This window comes from Lolium perenne, chromosome 4, assembly GCF_019359855.2.
Source record: "Lolium perenne isolate Kyuss_39 chromosome 4, Kyuss_2.0, whole genome shotgun sequence".
NCBI lineage: Eukaryota > Viridiplantae > Streptophyta > Magnoliopsida > Poales > Poaceae > Lolium > Lolium perenne.
In genome coordinates, this window is record NC_067247.2 from 337,267,518 (window position 1) to 337,294,717 (window position 27,200).

Here is a 27,200-nt window from a genome sequence, read left to right on the forward strand (position 1 = left end):
GTTTGAGACGTATCACCCCTAAACCTACCTCTCCGACTATAAGAAGCCTTCGTCGATAATAACTCCAGTACCGAGAGCCACGATACGGAAAACCTTCCAAAGACGCCGCCGCCGCCAATCCCATCTCGGGGGATTCAGGAGATCGCCTCCGGCACCCTGCCGGAGAGGGGAATCATCTCCCGGAGGACTCTTCACCGCCATGGTCGCCTCCGGAGTGATGTGTGAGTAGTTCACCCCTGGACTATGGGTCCATAGCAGTAGCTAGATGGTCGTCTTCTCCTAATTGTGCTATCATTGTTTGATCTTGTGAGCTGCCTAACATGATCAAGATCATCTATTTGTAATGCTACATGTTGCGTTTGTTGGGATCCGATGAATATGGAATACTATGCTATGTTGATTATCAATCTATCATCTATGTGTTGTTTATGATCTTGCATGCTCTCCGTTATTAGTAGAGGCTCTGGCCAAGTCATTGCTTGTAACTCCAAAAGGGAGTATTTATGCTAGATAGTGGGTTCATGCCTCCATTAAATCTGGGACAGTGACAGAAAGTTCTAAGGTTGTGGATGTGCTGTTGCCACTAGGGATAAAACATCAATGCTATGTCTAAGGATGTATTTGTTGATTACATTACGCACCATACTTAATGCAATTGTCTGTTGTTTGCAACTTAATACTGGAAGGGGTTCGGATGATAACCTGAAGGTGGACTTTTTAGGCATAGATGCATGCTGGATAGCGGTCTATGTACTTTGTCGTAATGCCCAATTGAATTTCACACTACTCATCATAACATGTATGTGCATTGTCATGCCCTCTTTATTTGTCAATTGCCCAACTGTAATTTGTTCACCCAACATGCTATTTATCTTATGGGAGAGACACCACTAGTGAACTGTGGACCCCGGTCCATTCTTTTACATCAAATACAATCTACTGCAATACTCGTTCTACTGTTTTCTGCAAACATCATCATCCACACTATACATCTAATCCTTTGTTACAGCAAGCCGGTGAGATTGACAACCTCACTGTCAAGTTGGGGCAAAGTAATTTGGTTGTGTTGTGCAGGTTCCACGTTGGCGCCGGAATCCCTGGTGTTGCGCCGCACTACACTTCGCCGCCATCAACCTTCAACGTGCTTCTTGACTCCTACTGGTTCGATAAACTTTGGTTTCTTACTGAGGGAAAACTTGCCGCTGTACGCATCACACCTTCCTCTTGGGGTTCCCAACGAACGAGTGCTTTACCGTCACAAGGAAGCTACTTTTTAGCGACGTTGCAATCCCACGTCAACTCCCACGTCAGCAGTGCACAACAACAATCCAAAAATAGATAGGACAATCCCACCCCACCCACCCCCACCTCCACGTTTAGTTTCATATTTCTTTGAGAAAACATGCAACCCAGGGTTGAGTTGCACATATCTTGACTAAAAGGTGCACCTCAACCCTGTATTTCTTTGAGAAACGTGCACATTCGGGGGATGAGTTGCACATATCTTGACTAACCCGGGGTTAAGTTGCACATATCTCGATGAAAGGTGTAACCCCAAAGATAATGTAGACACTACTTTCACATATTTCAAAAAAAGGAAAAGTGAAACTGGATATAACTCTCTTCAAGAAATTGTTGTGCAACCCGTTTGGGTTGCCGGGTTGCACGTTTCTTGATGCAATGTGCAAGTGAATCCGTGATTAGTTGCATATTTCTTGAATAAATGTGCAAGTGGACATGACTTGCAAACAACAACAACAATAATCCAAAAAAAAATAGATAGGACAACCCCCCGTGTTTAGTTACATATTTCTTTGAGAAACTTGCAACCCGGGTTGAGTTGCACATATCTCGATGAAAAGGTGCACCTCAACCCCGTATTTCTTCGAGAAATATGAAACCCGAGTTGAGTTGCATGTATCTCGATGAAAAGGTGCACCTCAAGCCCGTATTTCTTTGAGAAATATGCAACCCGAGTTGAGTTGCATGTATCTCGATGAAAGGTGTAACCCAAAGATAAAAACATGTCATTTGTTAATGTAGGTACTACTTGCACATATTTTAGAAAACATACAAATCCGGGTTGAGTTGCATGTATCTCGACGAAACGTGCAACTCAACCCCCGTGCTTCTTCGAGATACGTGCAACCCGGGTTGAGTTGCACGTATCTCGACAAAAGGTGCAAGTAGACATCAATTGAAAAAATGACATAGCAAAAAGTCAAAAGTTGCACGTTTCTCAAAGTTATATGTATATCAACGTTTTGTGTAACCAGATAGAAGTTGCATCTTTATCAAAGAAATATGCAGAAGTTGGTTTGAATGTCACGTTTGTTGAGCAGATTGTAAAAATAAATTAAACTAGACAGTAATTACACATTTCATATGTTTAGTTACACAAAACTCTTCAAAAGAAAATATGCAACCCTGTTAGGGTTGCACTTTTCTTCAATAAAAAAAAGAAAGAGGAACTATACCCTGCATTGGCAAAACAGAAGCAAAAATGGAAAAGAATATAACATACCTCAAAATCATCAATGCCGATATTCTCAAAACCATCATACTGATGACTCGAATAACTTTGAATTCTTGACTCAGAACTTAATTCTAGATTGCTGTTGGTTGCAGATAACTTGTTGTTTATGTTTCTGCCTGACAATAACTGGGCTTCATAGTTATGTGTTCTCTGACCACATTGGATGGAACTTCTCTTGCGACCAGATGAATTGTCTGTTGCTGAATTTTCTTTTCCTTCTTAGAAAACAGCAAATGAAATACTTAGATACAAGTATTTGGGATAAATGTGGTCAAATTCAAACCAAGTATTTAATATTAGCAAAACTGAAACACAAAAGTTATCTCTTACCCATGTTATTGATTCCTGTAAACATTGCATGAAGTTTGTGTGGAGTGGTAAACTCTGAGTTGACAATTTCTTCCGCTTCGTCCTTCTTGTGCGATAAGTCATGATCTGTGTGAACTGGATAAAAGAAATGTAAAAATATAGAAGTTATGAGGTTAGTTCTAAGAGTAGTGAAAATAAAGAAAGCGTGGTGGAAAAAATAGAAGGTTTGGCACATCAAAAATTACCTCTGGATGTGTGGGCATCACAATTCAAACCTACAGCATCTTTTCCATTGTTCAACATGTGGTCTAAGCTAGCGCTATTACCATATGATTGTTCAGCAACAAATTTTTCTTTGCTTTCATCCTTGAGATAATAAAGACAAAATAAACATGAGATATGAACATAAAAAGAATTATTCAGAAAGAAAATAAAAACATATGTTCTTCCAACCTTTCTGGTTTGATGTGGTAGCTCTGGGTCTTTTATTTGTAGGTTAAACAATGCACTATTAACATCGTGCATAGGTTCAACAAGTCGTGAAATTATCTGTATTCATTTATTTAGAAGAAGGATAACATATTAAAAAAAGCTATTAGAATGTAGAACTATTTGAAAAATATACAGATAGTGGTATAGAAAGATAACTAACCTGATCTGTTGTTGCAATCATTGGATCTTTTTTAAGCTGCTTGGTCTCTGGTAGTTGTTCTTCGTGAAGCAAATTAGTTGCATTTGCCGAATTGTTAGACTGTTGGCTGCCAGAACATCTAACTGAGTTCCCTGTGATAATGAAAAAAGAGAGAGAAGAAAAAGGTTTAGGCATAAAATAACTGAAATGTGGTAGCTCTGGGTCTTTTATTGACAAAACCAACCTTGGTTTCCTTCCTAGTTTTTGCTTGTATCAGTTGAGGGCAGTTTCAAAGTGTCACCAGATTCCATATTAGTACCAACTGACATGTTTTCATCTTGTGAAGAGCAATTCAACTTCTTAGTGCTTTGTGAACATATGCATTTATTCTCTACCAGGCATTGTAGTACATTAATGAGAAGATCTTGAACTTTGGAACAATTTGAGTGTGTTTCATTTTGAGCAAAGTCCTCAAACAATGAGGAGATACTGGTTTTTACCTGCTTGAAATAGACAGTAGAATAAATGTAAGTGCACGAAAACAATCAAGTAATGAAATTATTTAAGAGAAAAGCAATGTGTTGTAACTATTAAAAAAGAGGGGGAAAAGAGTAAACTTATCATCCAAAGCGGACTGTTGGAAAGAATCAAGAGACAATCTAAAATGCTCGATAGAGAACCCACTGGAAGCAGCACTGAACAAAGAAGCTTGTCCATGATACGTCCAAAACGTATCTACTTTCCCGAACACTTTTGCTATTGTTTTGCCTCTAATTTGTGTATTTTGGATGCAACTAATGCGGACTAACGCTGTTTTCAGCAGAATTGCCATGGCGTCTCGTTTTTGTGCAGAAACTCAACTTTCAGGAAAATCCCCGGAGTTTATTCCAATGGGCCTATTTTCATAGAAGAGGGACGGAGCCAGAAGACCAGAAGGAGGGGGGCCTGATAACCCACAAGTATAGGGGATCGCAACCGTCTTCGAGGGAAGTAAAACCCAAATATATTGATTCGACACAAGGGGAGGTAAAGAATACTTATAAGCCTTAACAACTGAGTTGTCAATTCAGCTGCACCTGGAAAAGCACTAGTAACATGGGTGATGTGAAAGCAGCAGTAATATGAGAGCAGTAGTAACAAAGAATACAAAGATAAAGAATAAAGAATACAGGAGCAATGGCACCAGAAAATAGTTGATACTACTTCCAATGACATGTAGAACGAGTATATGATGATGAGAGATGGACCGGGGTTCCCAGCTATCTTCACTAGTGGTAACTCTCCAATAACAAGTGTTGGGTGAACAAATTACAGTTGGGCAATTGATAGGATTGAAATAGCATTAAGACGGAACATCAAGATTATTAATCATGTAGGCATGTTTTCCATATATAGCTGTACGTGCCCGCAATGAGAAACTTGCACAACATCTTTTGTCCTACCAGCCGGTGGCAGCCGGGCCTCAAGGGAATCTACTGGCAATTAAGGTACTCCTTTTAATAGAGCACCGGAGCAAAGCATTAACACTTGGTGAAAACATGTGATCCTCATACCTACGCCTTCCCCTCCAGTTGTCCCAATTTCTGTCACTTTGGGGCCTTTGGTTCCGGACATAGACATGTGCATACAACTTGTAGATACAATCTAAGCAATAAGTATAGAGCTTAAATCTAAGATCATGCCACTCGGGCCCTAGTGACAAGCATTAAACACAACAAGATTGCAACAACAATAACTTCACAAACTTTATAGATAGACTAATCATAATGTAACAATCCATCGGATCTCAACAAACACAGCACCGATTACATCAGATGGATCTCAATCATGTACGGCAGCTCATGAGATCATTGTATTGAAGTACATGGGGGAGAGAATACCAACTAGCTACAGCTAGAACCTGTAGTCCATGGAGGAACTACTCACGGAGCATGATGGAGGCGATGGTGTTGATGGAGATGGCTTCCGGGGGCACTTCCCCGTCCCGGCAGGGTGCTGGAACAGAGACTTCTGTCCCCCGAATTGGAGTTTCGCGATGGCGGCGGCGTCACGGTAACTTTTCTGGAGTTTCGTCAATTGGTATCGCGTTTTTAGGTCGAAAGGGCTTATACAGGCGAAGAGACGGAGTCGGAGGGGCCACGGGGCCTCCCCACAGTAGGGCGGCGCGCCCCCCCTTGGGCCGCGCCGACCACACGTGTGGGGCCCCCAGGGCTCCCCTCTGGTCCCCCTTTGACTTTCTGGAAGGTTCCGGGAAAAATAAGATGTTGGGTCTTTGTTTCGTCGAATTCCGAGAATATTGCCCGAACAGCCTTTCTGGAACCAAAAACAACAGAAAACAGGAACTGGCACTGTGTCATCTTGTTAATAGGTTAGTTCCGGAAAACGCATAAAAACATTATAAAGTGTGAGCAAAACATATAGGTATTGTCATAAAACAAGCATGGAACATCAGAAATTATGGATACGTTGGAGACGTATCAGCATCCCCAAGCTTAGTTCCTACTCGTCCTCGAGTAGGTAAACGATAATGAGAATAATTTCTGTAGTGACATGCTACTTACATAACCTTGATCGTACTATTGTAAAGCATATGAGATGAATGAAGTGACTCAAGGCAATGATCTATAGTTGCTAACAAATAGATAACATATAGCAAAACTTTTCATGAATAGTACTTTCAAGACAAGCATCAAAGGTCTTGCATAAGAGTTAACTCATAAAGCAATAAATTCAAAGTAAAGGCATCGAAGCAACACAAAGGAAGATTTAAGTTTCAGCAGTTGCTTTCAACTTTCAACATGCATATCTCATGGATAATTGTCAACATAAAGTAATATGATGAATGCAAATAAGCAAGTATGTAAGAATCAATGCACAGTTGATACAAGTGTTTGCTTCTAAGATGGAAGGAAGTAGGTAAACTGACTCAACATAAAGTAAAAGAAAGGCCCTTCGCAGAGGGAAGCAGGGATTAAATCATGTGCTAGAGCTTTTCAAGTTTTGAAATCATATAGAGAGCATAAAAGTAAAGTTTTGAGAGGTGTTTGTTGTTGTCAACGAATGGTAGTGGGCACTCTAACCCCCTTGCCAAACAGACTTTCAAAGAGCGGCTCCCATGAAGGACGTTATCTCTACCAGCAAGGTAGATCATCCCTCTTATGTTTTGTTTACACATGTACTTTAGTTTTATTTATGGTTGACACTCCTCCCAACCTTTGCTTACACAAGCCATGGCTAACCGAATCCTCGGGTGCCTTCCAACAATCTCATACCATGGAGGAGTGTCTATTTTCAAAATTAAGTTGCTTACTGATGAATCAGAGCAAAACATGTGAAGAGAATTATTAATGAAGTTAATTAATTGGGGGCTGGGAACCCCGCGCCACCTCTTTTTGCAAAATTATTGGATAAGCGGATGAAGCCACTAGTCCATTGGTGAAAGCTGCCCAACAAGATTGAAAGATAAAACACCACATACTTCCTCATGAGCTATAAAACATTGACACAAATAAGAGATGATAAATTTTGAATTGTTTAAAGTTTGCACATGAATCATTTACTTGGAATGGCAGGAAATACCACATAGTAGGTAGGTATGGTGGACACAAATGGCATAGGTTTTGGCTCAAGGTTTTGGATGCACGAGAAGCATTTCCTCTCAGTACAAGGCTTTGGCTAGCAAGGTTATTTGAAGCAAACACAAGTATGAACCGGTACAGCAAAACTTACATAAGAACATATTGCAAGCATTATAATACTCTACACTGTCTTCCTTGTTGCTCAAACACTTTTACCAGAAAATATCTAGACCTTAGAGAGACCAATCATGCAAACCAATTTCAACAAGCTCTACGGTATTTCTCCACTAATAGGTTTAAACTACATGATGCAAGAGCTTAATCATGATCTACTTGAGAGCTCAAAACAATTGCCAAGTATCAAATTATCCAAGACAATATGAAGCATTTTCTTGTTTCCAACCAAATAACAATAAGTGCAATAGCTTCCAACTTTTGTCATTGAACATTGATGGCGTGTAACTCACACGTTAATTGGGAACCCCAAGAGGAAGGTATGATGCGCACAGCAGCAAGTTTTCCCTCAGAAAAAAACCAAGGTTTATCGAACCAGGAGGAGCCAAGAAGCACGTTGAAGGTTGATGGCGGCGGGATGTAGTGCGGCGCAACACCAGGGATTCCGGCGCCAACGTGGAACCTGCACAACACAACCAAAGTACTTTGCCCCAACGAAACAGTGAGGTTGTCAATCTCACCGGCTTGCTGTAACAAAGGATTAACCGTATTGTGTGGAAGATGATTGTTTGCGTAAAACAAGAAACAAGATTGCAGTAGATTGTATTTCAGTAAAGAGAATTGGACCGGGGTCCACAGTTCACTAGAGGTGTCTCTCCCATAAGACAAACAGCATGTTGGGTGAACAAATTACAGTTGGGCAATTGACAAATAAAGAGAGCATGACCATGCACATACATATCATGATGAGTATAGTGAGATTTAATTGGGCATTACGACAAAGTACATAGACCGCCATCCAACTGCATCTATGCCTAAAAAGTCCACCTTCAGGTTATCATCCGAACCCCCTCCAGTATTAATTTGCAAAGCAACAGACAATTGCATTAAGTATGGTGCGTAATGTAATCAACAACTACATCCTTAGACATAGCATCAATGTTTTATCCCTAGTGGCAACAGCACAACACAACCTTAGAACTTTCTGTCACTGTCCCAGGTGTCAATGCAGGCATGAACCCACTATCGAGCATAAATACTCCCTCTTGGAGTTACAAGCATCTACTTGGCCAGAGCATCTACTAGTAACGGAGAGCATGCAAGATCATAAACAACACATAGATATAACTTTGATAATCAACATAACAAGTATTCTCTATTCATCGGATCCCAACAAACGCAACATATAGAATTACAGATAGATGATCTTGATCATGTTAGGCAGCTCACAAGATCCGACAATGATAGCACAATGGGTAGAAGACAACCATCTAGCTACTGCTATGGACCCATAGTCCAGGGGTAGACTACTCACACATCACACCGGAGGCGACCATGGCGGCGTAGAGTCCTCCGGGAGATGATTCCCCTCTCCGGCAGGGTGCCGGAGGCGATCTCCTGGATCCCCCGAGATGGGATCGGCGGTGGCGGCGTCTCAGTAAGGTTTTCCGTATCGTGGCTCTCGGTACTGGGGGTTTCGTCACGGAGGCTTTAAGTAGGCGGAAGGGCAAGTAAGGAGGGGGCACAGGGGCCCCACACCATAGGCCGGCGCGGCCAGGGGGGCCGCGCCGCCCTAGGGTTTGGGCACCCTGTGGCCCCACTTCGTTTCGTCTTCGGACTTCTGGAAGCTTCGTGGAAAAATAGGCCCCTGGGCGTTGATTTCGTCCAATTCCGAGAATATTTCCTTACTAGGATTTCTGAAACCAAAAACAGCAGAAAACAGAATCGGCACTTCGGCATCTTGTTAATAGGTTAGTTCCAGAAAATGCACGAATATGACATAAAGTGTGCATAAAACATGTAGATAACATCAATAATGTGGCATGGAACATAAGAAATTATCGATACGTCGGAGACGTATCAAACATTAAAAGTAAAACGAAGAACAGGTGTTCATATGAAAAAGCGGAGCGTGTCTCTCTCCCAAACAAGGATTGCTAGGATCCGAATTTATTCAAACATAAACAAAAATAAAAGCACACAGACGCTCCAAGTAAAGAACATAAGATGTGACCGAATAAAAATATAGTTTCAATAGAAGAAACCTGATAAGTTGATGAAGAAGGGGATGCCTTGGGCATCCCCAAGCTTAGACGCTTGAGTCTTCTTCAAATATGCAGGGATGAACCACGGGGGCATCCCCAAGCTTAGACTTTTCACTCTTCTTGATCATATATCATCCTCCTCTCTTGACCCTTGAAAACTTCCTTCACACCAAACTTCTCATAAACTTCATTAGAGGGGTTAGTACTCAAAAAACTTTAATCCACCTTGGTCCTGTAGTGACACATTGCAAGAACTCAATAAAACATTAGCTACAGCCCTCCGCGTCTAGAAAGCCTTGCTTAAAGTCCACAAGAGACAATGCAAAAAACAGAGACAGAATCTGCCAAAACAGAACAGCCAGTAAAGACGATTTTTTAAGAGGTACTTCCGTTGCTCAAATCAGAAAACTCAAAACTAATGAAAGTTGCGTACATATCTGTGGAACAGGCACGTAAATTGGCAGATTTTTCTGAGTTACCTACAGAGAATCATACCCATATTCATGACAGATAGAAATCTGTTTCTGCGCAGAAATCCAAATCTAGTATCAACCTTCTATTAGAGACTTCACTTGGCACAACAATGCAATAAAATAAAGATAAGGAGAGGTTGCTACAGTAGTAACAACTTCTAAGACACAACAAAATAGTAGCAAAATAAATACATGGGTTATCTCCCAAGAAGTGCTTTCTTTATAGCCATTAAGATGGGTTCAGCAATTTTAATGATGCACTCGCAAGAAATAAAAGTTGAAGCAAAAGAGAGCATCAAAATGCAAGTTCAAAACACATTTAAGTCTAACCCACTTCCTATGCATAGGAATCTTGTACACAAATAAATTCATGAAGAACAAAGTGACAAGCATAAGAAGATAAAACAAGAGTAACTTCAAGATTTTCAGCATATAGAGAGGTGTTCTAGTACCATGAAAATTTCTACAACCATATTTTCCTCTCTCATAATAATTTTCAGTAGCTTCATGAACAAACTCAACAACATAACTATCACATACAGCATGATTTTCATGATCCACAAACATATAATTTTTATCAAGCTCAAAAATAATGGGATTAAAAATTTCATACCCACTTTTATCAATAATATAACAAGATGATTGATCATTCTCAAGAGATATGGGACTCATAGATAAATTCAAGAACTCTCCAATCCCATTTTCATTAGTAGTACAATTAATATTATCAAGTAACATAGGACCATCATCTAGAGCTTTATCATAAACATTTGCTACGCAAAACTCTTTAGTACCATGCATTTCGACATCAGGCACAAACAAAGCATTATCATAAGATTTATCAAAGTAGCATGGATTATCATAGACAACAGTAGCATAATTATTCTCACAAGTTTTACTCATAGGTAATATTTCAAGAGAATCCACAGGAACATAACATTCAACCTCCTTTGGTAAGCATGGAGGACAATCAAATAGTGTAAGAGATAAAGAGTTACTCTCATTAGAAGGTTGGCATGGGTAGCTAATCCATTCTTCCTCCTTTTGTTCATCACTCTCCTCTTTTTCATCCAATGAGCTTTCAGGTTCATCAATTTCTTCTTCCACTGGTTCCTGCAAATTGTGAGTGCATTCTTGTGCATTAATGAGTCTCTCTTTATAATCAATGATATAAGGATTATTGCTCTAACTTTCTATGCAAAAATTAAGGATAGAAGAGACATAATCTTTAAGGTCCTTACAAACAACACAAGTTTCATAATTTTTAACCATGAAGGATTCTATCTCAGAGGCTCCCATAAATAAGACAAATTGTTCTACCTCTTCGAACCCAAGATGAATATAGCTATTCCAATTATAGTTCTTAATTAAAATTTCCTCACTAAAGCCACATTGAAATTTAAGAAGTTTAGTATCCTGTTGAGAGCAACAGTTTATATCATGGCGTTTAAGCAAGATTTTAGCAATTGTATTCAATTTTTCTATCACAGCACTCATAACTTTACCCGTTCTTGATTCTCTATAAGTATTATAAAATTCTATAAGCTCCAACATGGTTATGCGTTCTTCCATAGCAACAATTTTTAATTTTTAGGTTTTTCAAATTTTTATGGATTTTTGGGTATATAATAAAACACGACAAAAACAAACTAGACAAAAGTAAACTAAGAAAAATAATACTAAACAGAAATAAACTAAGCACAAATAAACTAGACAAAAGTAAACTAAGCAAAACAAAATAAAATAAAACAAAAACAAAGAGAGAGGTAGAGTGTACTCCCCAGGTGAACTTATGAGTAGAGCTATGCCTCCCCGGCAACGGCGCCAGAAAATTGCTTGCTGTCCAGGACTAGCGCGTGGTTGACGAGGGAGGAAATCCCTGTGTGTAGCTTTTCGTTCCCCGGCAACGGCGCCAGAAAATAGTCTTGATAACCCACAAGTATAGGGGACCGCAACAGTCTTCGAGGGAAGTAAAACCCAAATTTATTGATTCGACACAAGGGGAGGTAAAGAATACTTATAAGCCTTAACAACTGAGTTGTCAATTCAGCTGCACCTGGAAAAGCACTAGTAACAGGGGTGATGTGAAAGCAGCAGTAATATGAGAGCAGTAGTAAGAATACACAGCAGAATAAGAATAAGAACACAGGAGCAATGGCACCAGAAAATAGTTGATACTACTTCCAATGACATGTAGAACGAGTATATGATGATGAGAGATGGACCGGGGTTCCCAGCTATCTTCACTAGTGGTAACTCTCCAATAACAAGTGTTGGGTGAACAAATTACAGTTGGGAAATTGATAGGATTGAAATAGCATTAAGACAGAACATCAAGATTATTAATCATGTAGGCATGTTTTCCATATATAGCCGTACGTGCTCGCAATGAGAAACTTGCACAACATCTTTTGTCCTACCAGCCGGTGGCAGCCGGGCCTCAAGGGAATCTACTGGCAATTAAGGTACTCATTTTAATAGAGCACCGGAGCAAAGCATTAACACTTGGTGAAAACATGTGATCCTCATACCTACGCCTTCCCCTCCAGTTGTCCCAATTTCTGTCACTTTGGGGCCTTTGGTTTCGGACATAGACATGTGCATACAACTTGTAGATACAATCTAAGCAATAAGTATAGAGCTTAAATCTAAGATCATGCCACTCGGGCCCTAGTGACAAGCATTAAACACAACAATATTGCAACAACAATAACTTCACAAACTTTATAGATAGACTAATCATAATGTAACAATCCATCGGATCCCAACAAACACAACACCGATTACATCAGATGGATCTCAATCATGTAAGGCAGCTCATGAGATCATTGTATTGAAGTACATGGGGGAGAGAATACCAACTAGCTACAGCTAGAACCCGTAGTCCATGGAGGAACTACTCACGGAGCATGATGGAGGCGATGGCGTTGATGGAGATGGCTTCCGGGGGCACTTCCCCGTCCCGGCAGGGTGCCAGAACAGAGACTTCTGTCCCCCGAATTGGAGTTTCGCAATGGCGGCGGCGTCACAGTAACTTTTCTAGAGTTTCGTCAATTGGTATCGCGTTTTTAGATCGAAAGGGCTTATATAGGCGAAGAGACGGAGTCGGAGGGGCCACGGGGCCTCCCCACAGTAGGGCGGCGCGCCCCCCTTGGGCCGCACCGACCACACGTGTGGGGCCCCAAGGGCTCCCCTCTGGTCCCCCTTTGACTTTCTGGAAGGTTCCGGGAAAATAAGATGTTGGGTCTTTGTTTCGTCGAATTCCGAGAATATTGCCCGAACAGCCTTTCTGGAACCAAAAACAACAGAAAACAGGAACTGGCACTGTGACATCTTGTTAATAGGTTAGTTCCGGAAAACGCATAAAAACATTATAAATGTGAGCAAAACATGTAGGTATTGTCATAAAACAAGCATGGAACATAAGAAATTATGGATACGTTGGAGACGTATCAGCATCCCCAAGCTTAGTTCCTACTCATCCTCGAGTAGGTAAATGATAAAGAGAATAATTTCTGTAGTGACATGTGATACGTCCAAAACGTATCTACTTTCCCGAACATTTTTGCTATTGTTTTGCCTCTAATTTCTGTGTTTTGGATACAACTAACGCGGACTAACGCTGTTTTCAGCAGAACTATTCTGGTGTCTCGTTTTTGTGCAGAAATCCAACTTTCAGGAAAATCCTCGGAATTTATGCAGAAGGTCCTATTTTCCCAGAATATTGGCGGAGCCAGAAGGGCAAGCCAGGTGGGGGCCCGAGGGCCCCACACACTAGGCCGGCGCGGCCCAGGAGGGCCCCGCGCGGCCCTAGTGTGTGGCGGCCTCGGTCGGCCCCCGACGCCCTCCTTCGGACTACTTATTGCCTTCGACCTAAAAACGCACAAAAAGAAGCCGAAGTCGCCAGAAACCCTCCAGAACGCCGCCACATCGCGAAACTCCGTCTCAGGAGCCAGAAGTCTCCGTTCTGGCACTCCGCCGGGACGGGGAATTGGAGGAGATCATCGCCATCATCACCACCGACGCCTCTCCATCGACCAGCCATGTTTCCCCCATCCATGTGTGAGTAATTCCCCCGCTGTAGGCTGAAGGGGATGGTAGGGATTGGATGAGAGTGGTCATGTAATAGCATAAGATTGTTAGGGCATAGTGCCTAGTGTCCGTAATTGGTACTTTGATGATATTGTTGCAACTTGTTATGCTTAATGCTTGTCACTAGGGCCCGAGTGCCATGATCTCAGATCTGAACATGTTATTGTTTCATCATGATATTCATTTTTTATGATCTTACCTGCAAGTTGTATACACATGTCGCTATCCGGAACCAATGGCCACGAAGTGACAGAAATCGGGACAACCGGAGGGGATGGTAATGATGTGAGGATCACATGTGTTCACGGAGTGTTAATGCTTTGCTCCGGTACTCTATTAAAAGGAGTACCTTAATATCCAGTAGATTCCCTTGAGGCCCGGCTGCCACCGGCTGGTAGGACAAAAGATGTTGTGCAAGTTTCTCATTGCGAGCACGTACGACTATATATGGAACACATGCCTATTGATTGCTTTGTACTTAGACACCGTTTTATTATTATCTGCAAATGCCCTGCTATGATTGTTACATGAGTTTCTCTCATCCATGCAATGCCCGTTATCCGTCCCCGTGCCTACAGTATTTTAATCCTGCTGTTTACTATAATCACAATTGCTTTCTCTGCTACTCTGCTGCTACTATTTCACTACTGCTACTGCTATAAAACTGTTACTACTGATAAACTCTTGCGAGCAAGTCTGTTTCCAGGTGCAGCTGAATTGACAACTCCACTGTTAAGGCTTTCAAGTATTCTTTGTCTCCCCTTGTGTCGAATCAATAAATTGGGTTTTACTACCCGCGAAGACTGCTGCGATCCCCTATACTTGTGGGTCATCAAGACTGTTTTCTGGCGCCGTTGCCGGGGAGCATAGCTTTATTTGGAAGTTCACTGGGATTGATATTGTTCGCTGCAAATTCTCCATCATGGGTAAAACTCGCGATCCTAAAGTCGCCATATTACCATCCACTATAAGAAAAGGTACAACTCTGAGTACCTCTGCTACACTTGATTCACCATCTGTGATAAGCCAACTTGTTTCACCGCCGCAAGCTTCACTTGCTGGTACCTCTGCTGAATCTGAAAACTCTCATAATATTGATAATATTTCTGCTGTGCTTGATGATAGTGGTTCATTGGGATCCTTTCTAGATGCTACAATTGTTAGGTCTAGACAAATTGAAAATGCTGAAACTCCTAATGCTGCTACACATGTTAATTCACCTGAACTTGATTATTCTAGTGATGATCCCGATGAGGATTATGTGGAGCTTAATGATGATTTTATTAATAGATGCAATGCTACTACTGATGCAAGAAAAATTAAAAAGTTTCTTGCACAATATACTGTTAGACATAAGCTATCTCCTGATCCTGAATTTGCCACATCTCCTATATGCATTAAGGATAAAGATTATGATTTTTCTCTTGATCTATCTCATATAGCTATTGTAGAGAAAGCACCCTTTTGTGGTACTGAAAAAGAAAGTGCTGTAGAACACATGATTGAACTTTCTTCTATGAGTAGCTTGTTTTCTGATGATGTCAAGATGCGTACTTACTTTGTCGCTAATTTTTTTCCTTTCTCATTAAAGGATGATGCTAAAACTTGGTATAATAATTTGCCTCCTGGTTCTATTAAAAGTCCAACTGAGCTGCGCGATGTTTTCTTTCGAAAATACTTTCCTGCTAGTGCTCAACATATTGCTTTACAAAAAATTTATAGGTTTGACCAGGGAGATGAAGAGAAATTGCCTGCGGCTTGGGCAAGATTTTGTTCTCTTATCAGAGCTCGACTTGGACATGATTTAGAAAAGAATGATCTACTTGATATATTTTATAGTGGACTAACCATTGAGTCTAGAGCATATTTGGATAGTTGTGCTGGTTGTGTTTTCAGGAAAAGAACTCCAGACGAAGCTGAAGAATTATTGGCTAGAATACTGAAGAAGAGGGGTTTAATTAAATTGAATGATGAAGATATGAGGGAAGCTAAGAAGTCTCTCAAGGAAAAAGGTATTAAATCTACCTCCCATTGAAGATATATGTGAGATAATTCCCCCTTCATCCATGATCGAGGTAAACTCCCTTCAACGCTTTACTAGGGAAGATATTCCGTATTCAAAACCTCCTGCTCAATGCTTAGATGAGTTTGATAATTATATTGTTAAGCAAGAAAATTTTAATATAAGAGTAGAGAATCATCTAATGGAAAATTCTCAAGCTATTAGCAATTTGCATGATATTGTGGAGAGAACCTCCAATGATGTTAAGATGCTTGTTAAACATTTTCAAATGGGTCAAACTCAAATTGATCAACTCACTAAAGTTCAAAATGACTTGTTAAAAAATAATTCTAAAGAGAAACATGCTTATGAAGTAACAACTAGAGGCGGTGTCTCTACCTAGGATCCTCTATATCCTGAAGGGCATCCCAAAAGAATTGAACAAGATTCTCAACGAATTGAACCTAGTGCTCCTTCTAAGAAAAAGAAAAAGAAACATAAAAAGGTTGTAGAATCCTCTGAACCTGTTAATGATCCTAATAGTATTTCTATTTCCGATGCTGAAACTGAAAGTGGTAATGAACATGATAATGGTAATGATAATGATAAGAATGACGCTTCTGATAAAGAAGAAGTTGAAGATGAACCTGAAAAGCATGCTAAAAATAAAAAGTATACTAAAGAAGATTTTATTGCTAAGAAACATGGTAATGAAAGAGAACCTTGGGTGCAAAAGCAAATGCCTTTTCCTACTAAGAAACTAAAATCAAAGGAAGAAGAACACTATAATAAATTTTGTGATTGGATGAAACCTTTATTCTTGCAAATCCCTTTGACTGATGCTATTAAATTGCCTCCTTATTCAAAGTATATGAAAGATATTGTTACTAACAAAAGGAAAATCCCCAATGAGGAGATTTCCACTATGCTTGCTAATTACTCTTTCAATGGTAAAGTTCCAAAGAAGTTGGGCGACCCAGGTATACCTACTATTCCTTGTTCTATTAAGAATAATTATGTTAAAACTGCTCTATGTGACTTGGGAGCTGGTGTTAGTGTTATGCCTTTTTCTCTTTATAAGAGACTTTATTTAGATAAGTTGATACCTACTGATATATCTTTGCAAATGGATGATAAATCTACTGCTATTCCTGTTGGTATATGTGAGGATGTTCCTGTTCAAGTTACTAATAACTGCTTGATATTAACTGATTTTGTTGTGTTGGAAATGCCTGAAGATGATAATATGTCTATTATTCTTGGGAGACCTTTTCTTAACACCGCAGGGGCTGTTATTGATTGCAACAAAGGGAAGGTTACTTTCAATGTTGATGATAAGGAGCATACCGTCTATTTCCCCAAGAGGATTGATAAAGTATGTGGAGTCAATACTATTTCTAATGTGAGAACTATCAAAATTGGAACTATTGATTGTCCTATATATGAGCCTAAAGAAGGATATCAAAATCTTATGATTGGATCCATATCAATACAATTCAAGGTAACATGATTGATTTGAGGTTTATTTCTTCTTATGCTATGTAAAATTTGTTTGGTGGCAAGACTTGATCAACCTTGTTAACAAATACTTTTTATATGCATAGAGGAGGTAAACAAAATCTCTTTCTTCCTCCACTTGTTTTATTTGCTGTAGCACTTTTGATTTGCAAAGTTCCTTAGTTAATTAGAGATTTCAAAATTTTTCCTGCCCAGTAATAATAAACTTAATGCCCAGAAATGTGCATTTTTCAAAGTTTTCAAAAATTCACAAAAATTATACCGTTGGTCCTATTTTTCGAAAATGCACCTGGGAGCACCTGGGGATGACCAGTGGGGCACCCCAGGGTGGCACCCCACAGGCTGGCGCGGCCAGCAAGGGGGGCACGCCACCCTGGTGTGTGGGCCCCCCTTTGCCCACTTTAGCATCTCTTCCTCCCACACTCTTCTCTCTCCCGAAAAAATCAACACCAGCTTTCTCTCACTCGCGTTTTTGCTCAAGAGCTCAGGATTTTTTGATCTCTTTGCTCAGCCCAGATTTCTTGCTGAAATTTGGCACATTTGCTCCTTGGTATGTGATTCCTCCGATTATCCAAGTAGAATTTTGTTTGGTTGAGTATATCTTGAATATTTTGCTGTTGTAGGTAACATGTTTAGTTAGCTTGCATGCTTGTTCTATGATGTAAAAACTAGTTTTGATGCATGATTAGTACTCTAGCAAGTTCCTATAGTAGTTTCCTTCAATTATATGTCACCAAATCAAATTTTATAATGATTGTTGAAAAATTTCAGAAAAGGGAGATGGATAATTATAACTTTGGAGAAGTGTTTGAGAGAGAGACTACAAGCACTGGAAGGCCCTTTAGGACCGCCACTTGATTCAGGCAATCCTATAATGAGGATATCACCGCGCCAAGCTTCGATCCCGAAGAGGACGATGGAGTCCCTAACGCTTCATCTTTCCCATGCTATGACTTTTTTGAGTAATGCAGGGTTGGTGGATGATTTCTTGACCCTCGTTGGTAAGGCGGGTCTAACCACCTATATGGAAGATGAAAGGGAGCAATACTATATGCTCACTAAAATCTTTGTGGAGAGCTTCAAGTTCAATGATGACCCACAAGTATAGGGGGTGTATCGTAGTATCTTCGATAAGTAAGAATGTCGATCCCAACGAGGAGCAGAAGGTGTTGACAAGCAGTTTCGATGAAGGATTCACTGTAAATGCTCACAGACAAGTATTCAGGGGGTTTAGATGTAACAGTTGAATAAAGTACGAGTAAGTAAAGTGCGAGAGTAACAATTGCAGCGAGTGGCCCAATCCTTTTTAGCACAAAGGACAAGCCGGTTTGTTTACTTATAATGACCAAACGTTCTCGAGGACACATGGGATTTTAGTCTAGTGCTTTCGCTACATACGGCTAAATAATCTTCATTGTTATTATAAGTGTTGTGTGGGTGAACCTATGCTAATGTACCGCCCTTCCTAGGACTAATACATACTTGTGATTATACCCCTTGCAAGCATCCGCAACTACAAGAAAGTAATTAAGAATAAATCTAACCACAGCCTTAAACTCTGAGATCCTGCGATCCCTCCTGCATCGATATACCAACGGGGGTTTAGGTTTCTGTCACTCCGGCAACCCCGCAATTGGCAAACGAATACAAGATGCATTCCCCTAGGTCCATAAATGGTGAAGTGTCATGTAGTCGACGTTCACATGACACCACTAGAAGAATAACACCACAACTTAAATATCATACCATTGAATATTACTCAACCATAGTTCACTACTAACATTTAGACTTCACCCATGTCCTCAAGAACTAAACGAACTACTCACAAGACATCATATGGAACATGATCAGAGGTGATATGATGATGAATAACAATCTGAACATAAACTTGGTTCAATGGTTTCACTCAATAGCATCAACAACAAGTAGAAATCGATACCGGGAGAGTTTCCCCTATCAAAAAATCAAGATCAAACCCAAATTGCTACAGCGGTGACGAGGTGCTGCGGTGGAGATGGCGGTGATGATGGTGGAGATGATGATGATGGCGATGGAGATGATGTCCAGCTCGATGACAATGATGATGGCGTCGATTTCCCCCTCCCGGAGGGAATTTCCCCAGCGGATTCCTGCCCGCCGGAGAGCTCTTTTCTCTCTGGTGTTCTCCGCCCCGCAGAGGCGGCTGTAACTCTCCGCGAGGTACCCTCTGCGGCTTAGGTCTTCGGGACGAAGGGTTTCGCGAAGAAAAGGAGGCGAAAGGGGCTGTGGGCCCCCCACACCACATGGCGGCGCGGCCAGGCCATGGGCCGCGCCGCCCTAGGGTGTGGGCCCACCCTGGGTCCTCCTGGCTCCTCCTTCTGGCTTCCTTCGTCATCTTGAAAAATAGGATTTTTGGTATAATTTCCTTCCACAGTTGATCTTCCGAAATATTGCGTTCTGACGGTGCTTTTTCCAGCAGAATCCTGGCTCCGGTGCTTGATCCTCCAATAATGATGAAACATGCAAAATAGATGAAATAACATAAGTATTGTGTCCCAATATGAAATATATCAATGAATAACAGCAAATTATGATATAAAATAGTGATGCAAATTGGACGTATCAACTCCCCCCAAGCTTAGACTTCGCTTGTCCCCAAGCGAAACTGAGCTCGATAAACAGGACCACATGTTTATGGAGTGAAGAGTCGATAAATAAAATACGGACAAGAAGCATCATATTCATTCGCACAAGACATTATAGTAGTCAACTTCCTCATATAACTCAGCTTGAAACAAGTATAAGGTAATCACAAATAAAGGTGCATAAGAAATCATAATTGGTGATGGCAAACTTCGTTCTTGGTCAGAGAACAATTAACAGATTATACTTATCTCATTGAGCAGCGCTCTCATGTTAAAGTTTATAAGGCACAACTTGCATACTCAATCATAATGGTCTCTTCATGATCATTGATAACTTGTAAAGCTATATTCATTCAGATAAAACTTGTACTAAACAAAGAAGAATAAAAGACATGACGAAGCAAATCACAATATAATGGTTTGATCACAACTACTCAAATGCTTGCTTGAGATGGAGGGAAATAGGTTTACTGACTCAACATAAAGTAAAAGACAGGCCCTTCGCAGAGGGAAGCAGGGATTAAATCATGTGCTAGAGCTTTTTCAGTTTTGAAATCATATAAAGAGGGTAAAAGTAACATTTTGAGGGGTGTTTGTTGTTGTCAACGACTGGTAGCGGGTACTCTAACCCCCTTGCCAGACAACCTTTAAAGAGCGGCTCCCATTTTATTTTTATTTTATGTAGCACTCCTTCCAACCTTTCTTTCACAAACCATGGCTAACCGAATCCTCGGGTGCCTGCCAACAATCTCATACCATGAAGGAGTGCCTTTTTATTTTAGTTTTATTATGATGATGACACTCCACCCAACCTTTGCTTACACAAGCCATGGCTAACCGAGTCCCTCGGCCGTCCATCGTTCACATACCATGGAGGAGTGTCTATTTATTTTAATTAATTTGGGACTGGGAATCCCATTGCCAGCTCTTTTTGCAAAATTATTGGATAAGCGGATGAAGCCACTAGTCCATTGGTGAAAGTTGCCCAACAAGATTGAAAGATAAACACCACATACTTCCTCATGAGCTATGAAACCTTGACACAAATAAGAGATACTAAGTTTTTGAATTGTTTAAAGGTAGCACATGGAGTATTTACTTGGAATGGCGGAAAATACCATGTAGTAGGTAGGTATGGTGGACACAAATGGCATAGGTTTGGGCTAAGGTTTGGATGCACGAGAAGTATTGCCTCTCAGTACAAGTCTTTGGCTAGCAAGGCTAATTAGCAAGCATAAGAGTTGAAGGAAACAAACAAATATACATGTGATAGAAACAATCATGCATCTTCCTTGTAAGCACAAACAATTTTAACTTCAGAATAATAAGCTATGAGCTAACAAGAAAGAAAGACAATGAAACAACTACATGTATTTCTCTTTTCTACTTAAACCTCAAAGTGTTGTTGCTATTGACCAATGCTAAGTTTGCCAAAACCAAATAGATTTATTCAATGCTCCCAAAGTGATACCAATACTAACAACAAGGTAAATCATATGACAGAGATTGCAAACTAGAATAAGATGTGCAATATGTAAATGATAAGACTTCTCATTAATATTCCATAACGATAACTCACACCAAGGGATACATAGATAACCAACTAAAGGAGATATACTTCCAAACTGCAACCCATCTTATATGATAACTTCCCTACTCATGATATGACACTACTTGACAATAAAAGTAAAAGGTAGTGATAATGTGATACCGCGGCACTCCCCCAAGCTTGGAACAAACCAAGGGGATGCCAATACCGATGATGAATTACTCCTTTGGCGATGGTGGTGATGAATTCCTGACAAGCTTCTCAATAAGCTCCTGAAGCTCGTCAATCCTGTATATGAGATTGCGAATCATCTCTGAATTGTGCTCGACGCGGTTAAAGAGTCTGTCCGACGGCGAGTCCCAGCTCTTGGAGTTATTTCCCCACTCTTCAGCCTCAGGCTCCTTCCCTCCTGCAGTGTTAGAACGATCTATATCCCACTGGCTAGGCAATGCTGCCTTTGGAGTCCCTTCAATTTGATTATTGAAAATTAGATTGTGGAAGGGATGGTGAATGCCTGATAGAGATGTTTTCGGAGCTAGGAAATGACGTGGAACCGCTCCTCCAGTGCAAATTCTTGCGCTCTTGTTTGCACTAAAAGGTTTGTCCACCACCTTGATGCTTGCGATGGTAGCACGCGGGTGTGCGCACGAATCTTCCTCCTCCTCTTCTTCATCCTCTTCCTTGACGTCCTTGTCTTCCTCTTTCCACCCAAGATCTCGATCATCTTCATCCGGAAACTCCTTGCCCTTGTTCTTGGAGACCATGGTGCTTCTAAACTGAAAACAGATCCTGGCAGAAACAGCTCGAAACAAAACACGTCGAGAAAACGATATACGGACCTCCAGGGGTCCGGGGGATTATATAGCAAAAATTTTCATGACAAACGGAAAGTACCAGATCGAACTAGAGTCGGAAAGGGGCGACGAGGCGGCCAAACCATAAGGCGGCGCGGGCCCAGGCCAGGCCGCGCTGGCCTATGGTGGCACGCCCTCGTGCGTCCTTTCCACTCCGTTTCGAACTCGTAATTTTTCATATTTTCCAAAAACAGTGAAAATATTGTCCGGAAGGTAAATTGCATACTTTTCATTACCAGTACTGTTACCTATTCAAAGTCGAGTTCTGGCAGACTGTCAATTTGCCCTTTGATGAAAGCCTCCGGTGTTTCCACTTGAATAATATCAACATCACCATTATAGGAATCACCTGAGATATAATGCTTGAGTCTTTGTCCATTCACCACTTGCGTGGCATTGCCTTGGAGAGAGCTAATTTTGATTGCTCCTGAACGATACACCTCCTCGACAACATATGGTCCTTCCCATTTTGAGAGTAATTTCCCTGCAAAGAATCTGAGACGAGACCGATACAATAGGACTTTATCCCCAATATTAAATTCTCTTTTGATAATCCTCCTATCATGCCATTTTTTAACTTTCTCTTTAAAGAGTTTAGCATTTTCATAAGCTTCGCTTCTCCATTCATCTAGAGAACTTAATTGCAACAACCTCTTATCACCGGCAAGTTTAGGATCTTTATTTAATTCTCTAACAGCCCAATAAGCTTTGTGCTCTAGTTCTAAAGGTAAATGACAAGCTTTCCCATAAACCATTTTATAAGGTGACATTCCCATGGGATTTTTATAAGCAGTTCTATAAGCCCATAGTGCATCCTTCAATTTACTAGCCCAATTTTTTCTAGTTTTATTAACGGTCTTTCCCAAAATAGATTTAATCTCTCTATTTGATAATTCTACTTGACCACTAGTTTGAGGATGATAAGCGGAAGCAATTCTATGATTAATACCATACCTAGCAAGAGTTTTTCTAAAACCTCCATGAATAAAATGAGAACCTCCATCAGTCATAATATATCTAGGCACTCCAAATCTAGGAAAAATAATGTCTAAAAGCATTCTTAAAGAGGTCTCACCATCAGCACTTTTTGTAGGTATGGCTTCCACCCATTTAGTAACATAATCAACAGCAACAAGTATATGAGTGTTACCTTCTGAAGACGGAAAAGGTCCCATGAAGTCAAATCCCCAACAATCAAACGGTTCAATAACAAGAGTATAATTCATAGGCATTTCATTACGTCCGGAGATATTACCAACCCTTTGGCATTCATCACAAGATAAAATAAACTTTCTCGCATCCTTGAAGAGAGTTGGCCAATAAAAACCTGATTGTAGAACCTTTTGCGCGGTTCTTTCTCCGGCGTGATGTCCTCCATAAGCACTACCATGACATTTACTCAATATCTCTTGTTGTTCATATTCGGGAACACATCTTCGCATAATACCATCCACTCCTTCTTTATATAAGTGTGGGTCATCCCAGAAATAATGCCTCAAGTCATAAAAGAATTTCCTCCTTTGCTGAGCTGAAAAAGTTGGAGGCAAGTACTTGGAAACAATAAAGTTAGCATAATCAGCATACCAAGGACTGTCTCGCGAGCTCACCTTTATTACAGCCAATTGTTCATTTGGAAAACTATCATTAACAGGAACAGGATCATAAGCAATATTTTCCAATCTAGACAAATTATCAGCAACAGGATTATCAGCACCTTTCCTATCTACAATATGTAAATCAAATTCTTGCAAAAGAAGTACCCATCTAATAAGCCTCGGCTTAGCATCTTTCTTTGTCATAAGGTATCTAATTGCAGCATGATCAGTATGAATAGTAACTTTTGAATCAACAATATAAGATCTAAATTTATCGCAAGCAAATACTACAGCTAATAATTCTTTTTCAGTTGTAGCATAATTTCTTTGAGCAGCATCAAGAGTTTTACTAGCATAATGAATAACATTCAGTTTTTTATCTACTCGCTGTCCAAGAACAGCGCCTACAGCAAAATCACTAGCATCACACATAATTTCAAATGGTAAATTCCAATCAGGAGGTTCAACTATAGGAGCAGTTGTTAAGGCTTTCTTTAGAGTTTCAAAAGCTTCCTTACAATCATCATCAAAAACAAAAGGTACATCTTTTTGAAGAAGATTAGTAAGAGGCTTTGAAATCTTGGAGAAATCTTTAATAAATCTCCTATAAAACCCAGCATGACCAAGAACACTACGAATACCTTTAACATCCCTTGGATAGGGCATCTTCTCAATTGCTTCAACTTTAGCTCTATCAACTTCAATACCTCTCTCAGAAATTTTATGTCCCAACACAATTCCTTCATTAACCATAAAGTGGCATTTCTCCCAATTAAGAACAAGGTTAGTTTCTTCACATCTCTGCAAAACTTTATCAAGGTTTCGCAAGCAACTATCAAAAGAATTCCCATAAACGGAAAAATCATCCATGAATACCTCTACAATACTCTCGCAAAAACCATGAAAAATAGCAGATATGCATCTTTGAAAAGTAGCAGGAGCATTACATAAACCAAAAGGCATACGCCTATAAGCATAAGTTCCATAGGGACAAGTAAAAGTAGTTTTCTCTTGATCTTTAGTTTTAATAGCAATTTGTGAAAACCCAGAATAACCATCAAGAAAGCAAAAATGAGTATTTTTAGACAATCTTTCTAGCATTTGATCAATAAATGGTAAAGGGTAATGATCTTTCTTAGTAACTTTATTAACTTTTCGAAAATCAATGCACATTCTATACCCTACAACTACTCTTTGAGGGATGAGCTCATCATTATCATTAGGCACAACAGTCATTTCTCCTTTCTTGGGAACGCAATGCACAGGACTAACCCATCTACTATCAGCAATAGGATATATAATACCAGCTTCAAGAAGTCTTAATACCTCATTCCTTACCACTTCCTTCATCTTCGGAATTAGACGACGCTGATGTTCAACAACAGGCTTTGCATCATCTTCCATATTAATAGCATGTTGGCAAATAGAGGGAGAAATCCCCTTCAAATCATCAAGAGTGTAGCCAATAGCGCCTCGGTGTTTCTTCAATATTTCCAATAGCCTTTCTTCTTCAAACTCTGAAAGCTTAGAACTAATAATAACAGGATATATTTTCTTATCATCAATATGAGCATATTTAAGGTTATCAGGCAAAGGCTTTAAATCAAAAACAGGATCTTCCTTTGGTGGCGGTGTTGTACCCAAATCTTCCACCGGTAAATCATGCTTGAGAATAGGTTGGCGAAGAAAAATTTCCTCAAGCTCATCTCTTTCTTTCCTAAAAACTTCACTCTCGCTATCCTCCAAATGTTGCTGCAAAGGATTGTTAGGAACAAGAACAATAGATGCACATTGCTCCATTTTAAAATCATCACTAGGCAAATCAGCTTTATAAGGAGTTTTGGTAAATTTAGAGAAATTAAACTCATAAGATTCACCAGCAAATTTAGTCAAAATTTTCTCTTTCTTGCAATCTATAATAGCTCCACAAGTATTTAGAAAAGGTCTACCGAAAATAATAGGACAATAATCACTAGCAGCAGAACCAAGTACCAAAAAGTCAGCAGGATATTTAATCTTACCGCATAAAACTTCCACATCTCGAACAATACCAATTGGAGAAATAGTTTCTCTATTAGCCAGCTGAATAACCACATCAATATCTTCAAGTTCACAAGAATCAATTTCGTGCATAATCTCCGTGTAAAGCTCATAAGGGATAGCACTAACACTTGCACCAATATCACATAATCCATAATAGCAATGATCACCAATTTTAACAGATAGCATAGGAACACTAGCTTGTTTGGGTTTATTAGGATGTGAAACAATATTAGAAGCATCTTCACAGAAAATAATATGACCATCCTCCACATTTTCAGTCACAAGAACTTTAACTATTGCAACAGCAGGTTCAACTTTTATTTGTTCTTCAGGTTCTACAGGTTTCTTTTCACTTTTATGAACCGCACTATTTATAACAGAGTACTCCTTCATTTTAGCGGGGAAAGGAGTTTTTTCAATATAAGCTTCAGGAATAACATGATCAGCAGTTTCAACTACAACGCATTTATTAATAGATGAATCAATTTTATCTTTATACGGTTCATGATACTTATCAAAGTTCTTCTTTGGCAATTCATAATGAGAGGCAAAAGCTTTATAAACATTTGCAGCAACTTGAGAATCAAGACCATATGTAGCACTCATATTACGAAATTTATCAGTATCCATAAAAGCTTCAATGCATTTATAATCATAAATTATACCTGATTCTCTATCCTTGTCGTTCTCCCAACCTTCAGTATTTTCTTGGATCCGATCAAGAAGGTCCCTTTTAAACTCTTCTTTGTTGCGTGTAAATGATCCAGAACAGGAAGTATCCAGCAAGGTCTTGTCTTGAAAAGAAAGTCTTGCATAGAAATTATCAATAATAACATTACCAGGAAGCTCATGAATGGGGCATTTGAGCATTAAAGACTTCAATCTCCCCCAAGCTTGGGCAATACTCTCTCCATCATGAGGCCAAAAATTATATATGCGATTCCGATCCTTATGAATTTCACTTGGAGGATAGAACTTAGAATAAAACCGGGGCACAATATCATTCCATTCAAGAGAGTCCCCATTATCCAGTAATTTATACCAATGCGCCGCCTTACCAGACAACGATAAAGAGAATAGTTTCTTCCTCACTTCATCCATAGCAATACCTGCACACTTGAATAAACCGCATAATTCATGCAAGAACAATAAATGATCTCCAGGGTGGACAGTTCCA

General features: G+C 39.9%; 1 long non-coding RNA gene across 1 annotated transcript; it reads right to left on the reverse strand.

Annotated features, from left to right (window-relative positions):
* Window positions 1-2,907: 2,907 nt before the first annotated feature.
* Window positions 2,908-3,361, reverse strand: LOC127349119 (uncharacterized). The gene is made up of 3 exons (XR_007880131.2): window positions 3,299-3,361; window positions 3,091-3,211; window positions 2,908-2,980 (listed from the first exon to the last, which is right to left on the reverse strand). It is a non-coding gene; the product is annotated as an uncharacterized lncRNA (long non-coding RNA).
* Window positions 3,362-27,200: the final 23,839 nt, after the last annotated feature.